We start from the raw sequence: 10,701 nt of genomic DNA on the forward strand, positions 1-10,701 counted from the left end.
ATTTAGGCTTCCAAGTGCCTACATCTCTTTTGAAAATGAGCCTTAGGCTCCTAGACCAGTTAGATGTTGCATTCAGCGCTGCAATGCCTAAGTACCTTTACAAATCTGGGCCCCAGTGCCGCCTTATTGTTATGAACTGGAATATATTTTTAAAAATTCAAAATTATTCAAGCAACTTAAGAGTAAGTGGTAGTCAAGTGGGACAACAAGAAACCAAGCCAATGAGCAAAGCTTAGTGTCTCAGCACGAGTTCCTCATAACTTCTAAAAATATATTCACCTATAGCGTAGTTTCTCCTTCAAAATAAAGGGCTCACTGACTAGCTACAATTGTCCAAAATGTAAGAAAAAAACCCAGTGAATATTTAATGTGAAGATGAAAAATCTCAAACAGCTCCATAGTCATCAAATTGCCATAAGCAGGTCTCTACTTCTCTCTCTTTCCCTTTGCACATCTAAATGGCAACGTGTCCTTGTGTTGCTTCATTTTTCAATTGCGTTGGTTGTATTTACCACAAAAAGGATTTTGTGCTGTATTGTACTGAGCTATCTTAATGAAAAATAAATCTGCACGTTGATCTGCAAGATAAGCCAGAGAGGAAACTTGCTGAGTGCAATTTAGCAAGTTACTAGAACTGGATGCCAATAGCATGAGCAGATACGGAGGGTTTCTTGTCCTGTCACCAAAACCATAATTAACTGAATCTCTATACATATATTGCAAACAGGATGTGCATTATAATCCATTACCTGAATGTGTCTCATACTTTTTATGCCATGCCCTGGGAGTTGTCTAAGTCTAATGAAGATTAATTATAATTTGTACTCAGTCATGTGGATGCCCCTTTTCTTAATTGCAGATTTACTGAGGTATGTTAGAAACATTGACTGTATTCACATAGAAGCATAGGACTGGAAGGGACCTCAAGAGGTCATCTAGTCCAGTCCCCTGCACTCATGGAAGGACTATTATCTACATCATCCCTGACAGGTGTTTATCTAACCTGCTGTTAAAAATCTCCAATGATGGAGATTCCACAACCTCCGTACGCAATTTATTCCAGTGCTTAACCACCCTGACAGTTAGGAAGTTTTTCCTAATGTCCAACCTAAACTACCCTTGCTGCAGTTTAAGCCCATTGCTTCTTGTCCTATCCTCAGAGGTTAACAAGAACAATATTTCTCCCTCCTCCTCTTAACAACCTTTTATGTACTTGAAAACTGTTATCATGTCCCCTCTCAGTCGTCTCTTCTCCAGACTAAACAAACTCATTTTTTTCAGTCTCCCCTCATAGGTCATGTTTTCTAGACCTTTAATCATTTTTGTTGCTCTTCTCTGGACTTTCTCCAATCTGTCCACATCTTCCCTGAAATGTGGCACCCAGAACTGAACCGAATACTCCAGTTGAGATCTAATCAGCGCAGAGTAGAACAGAATTACTTCTCATGTCTAGCTTACAACACTCCTGCTAATATATCTCAGATTGATATTTGCTTTTTTTGCAACAATGTTACACTGTTTGTAGTTAGATGAGGCCCTGAAACATAAGTCCTTGTATCAGAGGCCCGGTATGAGGCCTAAGGCCTGAACTAAAGTAATGGTCAAGACTTTGTTAATTTAAAGCAAAGTTAAGCTGTGAGCCAGCGGCAGGCCCTGCTCACAGAAGCTGGAAAGGAAAAGGCTGATGTTGCAAAATTACACGTACCTAAAAGGTACTGGACACTAGAGATATAAACATGTGCCAAGATGGTACCAAGAGTTGTTTTGTTTGAACCAACATGTACAAGCTGAGAGGCGGCACCTTACTACGTAGAGAGGATGTACCTCAATACGTCAGGAGTGATGTGTTACTTGTTTGTACCTGTGTATAAGAATGCACCCCTGAGGAGTTGTCTTGGTCTGGCCTAGAGAGAAATGGAGAGTTCTGCCACTGACTGAGCTGGTCCATTGTCAGGGGGCACATATTCGTAGTATGTCCTGTAGAGTCTGCGGGAAACTATTACTGTGCTTCGTTTGGCAATAAACCTGGCCAGGTGCCTTCGTACCTTATCAGAATCTGTGATCATTGGGTGTTCTCTCAGGGTCTGCTGTGTCAGCGATCTGCAGAGCCGGGGCAGGACACAGAGGAAAAACACGCACGCAGCCGACTGTTATCAACATTGAACAGAGCAGAGCACCACACTGTGACATCTGACAACACTGTTGACTCATATTTACCTTGTGATCCACTATGACCCTCAGATCCCCTTCCGCAGTACTCCTTTCGAGGCAGTCATTTCCCATTTTGTATGTGTGCAACTGATTGTTCCTTCCTAAGTGGAGTACTTTGCATTTGTCCTCATTGAATTTCATCCTATTTACTTTAGACCATTTCTTCAGTTTGTCCAGATCATTTTGAATTTTAATCCTATCCCCCAAAGCACTTGCAACCCCTCCAAGCTTGGTATTGTCCCCAAACTTTATAAGTGTAGTCTCTATGCCATTATCTAAATCACTGATGAAGATATTGAACAGAACCAGACCCAGAACTCATCCCTGTGGAACCCCCACTTGATATGCCCTTCCAGCTTGACACTGAACCACTGGGAACAGTTTTCCAACCAGTTATGCACCTGCCTTATGCACCTAGCTCCATCTAGGTTGTATTTCTCTAGTTTGTTTATGAAAAGTTCATGTGAGACCGTATCAAAAACCTTACTAAAGTCAGGATATACCACATCTAGTGCTTCCCCCCATCCTCAAGTCTTGTTACCCTGTCAAAGAAAGCTATTAGGTTCATTTGACACAATTTGTTCTTGACAAATCCATGCTGACTGGTACTTATCCAAATGCGGGGACCCTGGACTTCAGAAAAGCAGACTTTGACTCCCTCAGGGAACTGATGGGCAGGATCCCCTGGGAGAATAACATGAGGGGGAAAGGAGTCCAGGAAAGTTGGCTGTATTTTAAAGAATCCTTATTGAGGTTGCAGGAAAAAAACATCCCGATGTGTAGTAAGAATAGTAAATATGGCAGGCGACCAGCTTGGCTTAACAGTGAAATCCTTGCTGATCTTAAATGCAAAAAAGAAGCTTACAAGAAGTGGAAGATTGGACAAATGACCAGGGAGGAGTATAAAAATATTGCTCAGGCATGCAGAAGTGAAATCAGGAAGGCCAAATCATACTTGGAGTTGCAGCTAGCAAGAGATGTTAAGAGTAACAAGAAGGGTTTCTTCAGGTATGTTAACAACAAGAAGAAAGTCAAGGAAAGTGTGGGCCCCTTACTGAATGAGGGAGGCAACCTAGTGACAGAGGATGTGGAAAAAGCTAATGTACACAATGCTTTTTTTGCCTCTGTCTTCACGAACAAGGTCAGCTCCCAGACTGCTGCACTGGGCAGCACAGTATGGGGAGGAGGTGACCAGCCCTCTGTGGAGAAAGAAGTGGTTCGGGGCTATTTAGAAAAACTGGACAAGCACAAGTCCATGGAGCCGGATGCGCTGCATCCGAGGGTGCTAAATGAGTTGGCGGATGTGATTGCAGAGCCATTGGCCATTATCTTTGAAAACTCATGGTGATCAGGGGAGGTCCTGGATGACTGGAAAAAGGCTAATGTAGTGCCCATCTTTAAAAAAGGGAAGAAGGAGGATCCGGGGAACTACAGGCCAGTCAGCCTCACCTCAATTCCTGGAAAAATCTTGGAGCAGGTCCTCAAGGAATCAATTCTGAAGCACTTAGAGGAGAGGAAAGTGATCAGGAACAGTCAGCATGGATTCACCAAGGGCTAGTCATGCCTGACTAACCTAATTGCCTTCTATGAGGAGATAACTGGGTCTGTGGATGAGGGGAAAGCAGTGGATGTGTTATTCCTTGACTTTAGCAAAGCTTTTGATTCGGTCTCCCACAGTATTCTTGCTGGCAAGTTAAAGAAGTATGGGCTACCAAATTCCTGAGTTTGCAAATATAAGGGTTAGGATTTCCTCAGGGAGAACCTTGAGGAAATGCCCATGATTATATTTTTCTGTCCTATACAGATATAAATTAACCCTTATCACAAACTGTGTTTAAAGTGTCATAGAAAACTGCAAAGGGGGGTGGACAAAACCCACCCACAGCATCCATAATAATTGTTGATGGTGGTGGTTGTTTAAGGTATAACTTTCCAAACACCTGAGGACAGTCCCTGTTTTGAGGAGCTCGCAATCTGAGCTTACAGACAAGTAGGTTTTTTGTGATCTGCTTCTTCAGCTATTCATGCTATTATGCGTGTTGTGTGGTTGGACTCCTGAGTCACATGGCATTGTTTTCACTTTCTCATTGGATGACCAAAACATTTTAAGGAGAATAACAAAGAGCAAAGAACAGATAATCCACCACCACTTCACATGTTCAGATGCATAATCATTCAGGCTAAAATTCATAAAACATTCATGATTCATGAACATATGTAAGCCAGTTGTCCAAATACTTACCAAATACATCTCTACCCCGATATAACGCTGTCCTCGGGAGCCATAAAATCTTTCCGCGTTATAGGTGAAACCGTGTTATATCGATCTTGCTTTGATTCACCGGAGTGCGCAGCCCCCCCCCCAGAGCACTACTTTACCGCGTTATATCCGAATTCGTGTTATATCGGGGTAGAGGTGTATCCACAAATTCATAGCAAACCAAACTAAGTGCTTTCTGCCATAGCCATTGCCAACTTGCTATTATAACATGAAAAAAGATACCGGAGACTTTTTAAGTAACAGTGAGCACTTTCCTTAACTTGTTAGCTGAGAACTGTACAGATAGTGTTGTTGGTTGCCTGCTGCGCTCCAAGTGCTGTAGCACTGTGCTGCTGCTAATAAGCTCACTACATAATGATTCCCCCATATAACATTATGAGTAATTTTGGCTCTTATTCTAAAGCTCCTACTATCATTAAATCTGTCTTTTCTTTTTTTAATTAGATTCATACTATTTAACCGAAGTTCAACTTTTTTTCTTAACTGTCAAATTAATTTAGCATCAATAACTCTTATTTAATCCTTAAAGAGTCTAGAACAATCAGGCTCTGTATCTAGCAGGTTTTCTTATCACTCCTCCTTTAGAGGTGGTAATAGGGGTGTCAGTGTCCCATTTTATTTTTTTCTGTATTTGAACTGACCACTTGAGACTCAGTAGAGTCAGCAGATTGGTCTGTACTGCTTGCATTTCTGAGTTGGAAGTTGACACAGTTTCTGTTTTCATTCCCCTCACGCACAATTCTCCTAATGCTCATCAAATCCTTTCTGTTTCTTTTAGAAATCTCCTTCCAATGTCTCAACAAGATCTTGGAGCAGTGTGTTGGTCAATCTCCTTTGCAGGTTTCCATGCAGCTTTTTGAAGGGTACAAAGTGGCTCTTCATTTTCCAGTGGTGATAAAGGGTTTTCACCTTCATCAACGAAATATTTCTACTTTGCTTGTATCAATGTTAGGGTCATTTGTATATCTCCTTGTGTCAGCTTGAGTTGCAACAACTGTGATGAAGTTGGCAGTTGAGTCCTTAGACATCTTCCCATGAGAAGCTGAACCGGTGATCCAGCCTCTCCAATAGGTATATTCCAATAATCCAACAGGCTAATATAAGTATCTGTTATCCAAGCTAAATTTTCGAAGAATCCTTTTTACAGTTTGAACTGCTCTCCCAGCCATTCCATTCCATTCTGGGAACAGATCTGATGATTTGTAAATAAGGTCTCATTGCTTTGCAAAAGTTTTAAAGTCTCTGGAGTAAAACTGTGGTCCATTGACCACATTGTGATCACAAATGAGTTCTTCAGGTGTGCCAGACTTTGCAAATATAGTTTTGCAGTGTCTGATGCAGAAGCACTTGTGGGGTCCTAAAGCAAACAGACGTATTTTGAATAATAATCAACCAGAGTAAAATAATTTGCACCTTGAAACTGAAACAGGTCCATGCCAAGTTTTGTCAAGGTCTGTTTGGAACATTATGTGGTAGCATTGGTTCTTTCCTTTCTGTTTTTGAAGGTTTGACATGTATTGCAAGATTGTACTATCTCATCAATTTGACTACATATACCTGGCCAATAGACAGCATCTCAAGTTCTCCTTTTACATAGTTCTGCTCCCAGATGACTCTCATTAATAATAGCCAAGATCCCTTTTCTGAGACTTCTCAGTACTCTGATTCTGTCACTTTAGAGGCAATTATGCAGCAATACAGCCCCTAATCTATTAGAACTTGCATCCACTGGGACAGTAACTGGTTCTTTGACATTAAAGTACATCAGCACCAGTGCCCTTGTGCACAATTATTTCAAGTGTTCATATGCCACCTTATCCAGGCAAACCTAACATCTTTTCCCAACAATTGTCTTAAAGGAGTTGTTACTGTTGACATGTGAGGGATAAATTTCCCAAGATAAGTAACCATTCCAAGACCTTTTTGAGGTGCATGAATTACAGTGGTATTTGTGAGTACATTTCTTTGTGGTGCAGAGTATGCCTCAAACTTATTCTCCAAGGTCTGTATTTTTTCTTTATCTGTTGCATTGTCAAATTGAAAAGTATTCTTAAGTCTTTCATCATATGCTTGTCTGGTATTTCCCCACCCCAGTATGTCATCTATATAACACTCAACACTTTCCAGACCTTCAGATGTTGGTTGGATCACTCTTTGGTACACTTCAGGAGCTGAACAGATGCCCCAAGAAAGTCTGGTGAACATGTACCTGCCAAATGGTGTGTTGAATGTACAGAGTCTAGATCTTTTGTCATTCAGCTGTATTTGCCAAAATCCACTACTGGCATCAAAGTCCGTGAAAATTGCAGCTTTTGCTAACTTGTTGGTTGATTTCTTGTACTGTAGGCAATTGAAAATGTTCCCTTTGTTATCTCTTGGCTCTAAATCAGTGGTTCCCAAACTGGGGTTCGCAGAACGTTACATGGGGTTCACCAGAAAAATTTCACTAATGGCGGACAGAGGACCCCGGGCATTGGAGACAGCAGGTGGGACCCGGTTGCAGGGCAGACACCCCGAACCCCAGGGAGAGCGGGGCCGGGCAGTTGAGGCTGGCAGCCCAAGTCCCAGCGGTCAGCGGGGGAGCCAGCAGCCCAAACCCCAGGGCTCCACACGGGGCTGGCAGCCCGAGCCCCAGGGAGAGCGGGGCCAGGCAGTTTGGGCTGGCAGCCCAAGCCCTGGCCCCGTCAGTGGGGGAGCCAGCAGCCTGAACCCCAGTGCTCCCCATGCAACGCTGGCAGCCCAAGCCCCAGGGAGAGCGGGGCTGGGCAGTTGGGGCATCCATCACACTGAGGAAATTTAAACTTAAATCCCTGAAAATATTCATTTTTAGGAGGGGGTTTACGAGATTTCACAATTTAGTGAAAGGGGTTCACGGGCTGTTAAAGTTTGGGAACCACTGCCCTAAATGTATTCTTATTTCATCTCAACCTGGTTTGTCTACAGTTACTATAGAATTGATCCATTTTGTATGTTCTTGCACTTTTGTTATTAATTGCAACTGTTCCATGTGGTACAATTCTTTTTCTACTTTGTCCCTTAATGCAAAGGAACTTTACAAATGAATTATAGGTGGTCCTTGCAAATTCATCTTTATGGTGTGCTTACCTGGCAAGCCTTGAAATACATACTTTTATTCTTTAAATATATCCCAGTCACCTTCTGGTTCGTCCTTACCATATTGACTCTTTGCACTAACTTTATACTTGTCACACCCTGTAAGCCCAGTATGGCTTGAGTCAAATTCCACCACCTCAAATTCCTGCAATGCTTCCTTATCTTGATACTCACAGTCCAAACGTTACTGCATCCTTGCAGTTTTTCCCCTGAGTAGGTTATCAGCTGGATACTTGAGCTGCGAAGTAGTTTGGCCCTGAAAGTGTTGTATAACTTTACAGACATCACATTGGCCTGTGCCCAAGTATCGATTTTAAAACTCAGTTTTGTGATCATTATTGAGCAAATCCACATTCCATCATGTACTTGGGAGACTCAGGGGCGGGCTGCACTGCCCCACAGAGTGGACTAAGGGGGTATGAATAGCAGTGCACACCAAAGTGCCGCACTGTAACTCCCCCATATGGACGCTGCAGGCGGGAACTTGGTGCAAACTTGGGAGCTTTAAAGACTACCTCAGTGAGAACTCAGGACCTTTAAGTTTGTGCCCACAGGATTCCCATAAGGGAATTACAAAGCAACACTTTGGTGTGCACTGCTGTTCACACCGCCTTAGTCTGAACTGCGGGACAATGTAGACATACCCTCAGTACTTAATATACCAAGGAACTGATCTTACAGATGCTCATCTGTGAGGGTAAACACCTGTTTGCACTGGGACTTTTCCTTTCCAGAGTGGCACATTTTGGCAGAATGACCTCACCGCACATTAAGTGGTGGAGGCCATTGTCCGGCTTTCTGGAAAAGGTGTGTGCCCCTTTAAGGGCTAGAGAGCCAGGGAGTGACTTTCTGCTGCAGCTGAAAGGCAGCTGCAGGGCAGGTTGGGGACCGGAAGAGAGGGGGGACTATATAGGTCCATGCTGGTGCAGGAAAGCCCGCTTTTCCGTAGACCAGCAGAAGCAGCAAGGACTCTAGCTCAGGAATCTTGCTCTCTCATAGTGCCCCATAGGAGCAGGTCGGTGAGACCAGGGGAAGGGGAGCAGGAATGCCCCCCTTCCAGTCTGCAGTGGGAGAAGTAGGCTTTTGGTAACAGAAAGGGGGGCTGAGCTAGTTTCAGATGTAGCTTGAGCCATAGCAGACCAGCTAGAACAGGATGGAGAGGGGAGGAGCCCTTCCCAGCCCGCAGCTGCAGAAGCTGGCAGTTTGTAGCAGAAGGGGAGGAGGATCAAATCTCAAGCTCATCTCCAATCCGTAGCAGACAGGCAAGAGCAGTTCAGGAGGGTGTCTCCCCCATTCCAGCTGGCCATAGCAAGTGTGCAAGAGCAGGTGGGGAGGGACCAGCACAGGGTGGATGGAGTGGGGCTGGAGGAGCCATGGGAGACTAGGGGGTACGATCCTCACCACGTGGGCTAAAGGGTGGACCCAGGCCAGGGTTGGTGGATCCCAGGGTGGTCTGTCTATCAAATGGGTTCCCCTCTACTGAGGAGTGATGTGGATCCTGGGGAAGCCAGCACTCCTAGTGGAGAACTGGCTGCATTTGGAGGTGGGGCAGCCAACAGAGAATTGATTCAAGTGGTCTGGGCATAGGGTGACCAGACATCCCAATATTATTGGGACCATCCCGATATTAGGGACTTTGTCTTATAAAGGCAACCAACCCCCCTTCCCCTGAAAAAAAAATCCAGATTTCTCATACTTGCTCTATGGTCTCCCTGCCTGGGCAGTTGCTTCCAGGATTGTTTCCATAGCACTACTGGGCTTACAAGGTGTACTGGATCCCCCAGAGCCAGGACATTTGAACAAACAGATTGCAGGAGAGGATCACGACGCCACTGGCAGGTGTGGGGCCAGCACCAGATGGAGGTTGCAAGGGCAGGGTCTGAAGGCGAGTCCCTTCTACCCAATGCTGCAATGGGTGTCTGTGGGGGGGCCTTGTTGGGGTTCAGGGACCTTGCTCACTTTTACTTTTGGGGGACTTAAATGGAGCAGGGGAGAGTGGACCTAGCAGGGTAACAAATAGGCTGTGGGGGGTGGAATCGGGCACCCTAGGAGCTGTATCAGCGATGTATGGGGTACACACACCTTCTACAGAGGCTAATGGTATTACACAGCTGTTCCAAGCTAACCTTGAGTTATTGCAGCAGCTGGGAGCAACCATGGGGAGGAGGAGTAATGGAAACCCAGCATGGGCTCAAGTTTGGGAGACAAGTGATAGGTGAGCCAGACCCCTCACCAGGGGGTGGGAGCCCATGGGGAGGGTGATTTCTGGGCACATCACCCACTGACAAGCAGAGGTGACACGTGTGTTGGCAGAAGGGGGGGCACGTGGAGTCACGTGTGTCCCCCCCCCGAGTTGCTGCCTGGCTTGTATTGAGCATGGTCACATGGACTGAGCATGCTCAGTAACATCTGCTGAAGCTGCTACCCTCACTCTGCCTCCCCACTGTCAGCAGGTATGGGACATGTCTGAAGGAGCCCGAGTGGTCAGTCACAGGTAGGGTTATGCTGGGATGGCTGACCCGATGGGAGTTCACCTTCTCAGTACTACTGAAGATAGTATTTTGAAGGGTGAAAATGTAGCCATATTATCATTGTTGCAGAGTTAGGGGCTGACAGACAGGAAGCCGGGGCAGAGAAAGCAGGGCAATGAAATGCCCAAGCGGCCAAGGATGGCGAGAACATAGGAAAGTTCGGAAACGGACTTCCTGATCTATGTGGGAGTTATTGCAGAGGCCTATCCAGACAGCAGCTCAGCATTTTTCAAATATATGGAAATAATCAGGCAGGCATGTAATACGCCTGGAGGCCTGGCTTGGTTTAACTATGGCGAACCATTTAACTTGAGGATGAGGGCTTGAGGGGTAAGGTGTGAGCTGAAAATGGTGGGTTGGACAAGAGCACCGTCTTCAGTTAAGTTGCTGGTATTAAGGGCATGGGTAGCGGGTATCGTACGCAGGGGTAGGCTGTGCTTTCCCAAACAGCCTAGTGTGGCTCCACCCCCAGGCCAGGCCCCCTCCTGTGGTTCCAGCGCTCTGCCTTGGCTGGCCCAGGCTGGCTGGGGCTGACTGGCCGGCCTCCTGTGGGGAATCAGGGTG

The sequence above is a fragment of the Terrapene carolina genome, unplaced genomic scaffold (assembly GCF_002925995.2).
Source record: "Terrapene carolina triunguis isolate 2854851 unplaced genomic scaffold, T_m_triunguis-2.0 Scaffold58, whole genome shotgun sequence".
NCBI classification, from domain to species: Eukaryota; Metazoa; Chordata; order Testudines; family Emydidae; genus Terrapene; species Terrapene triunguis.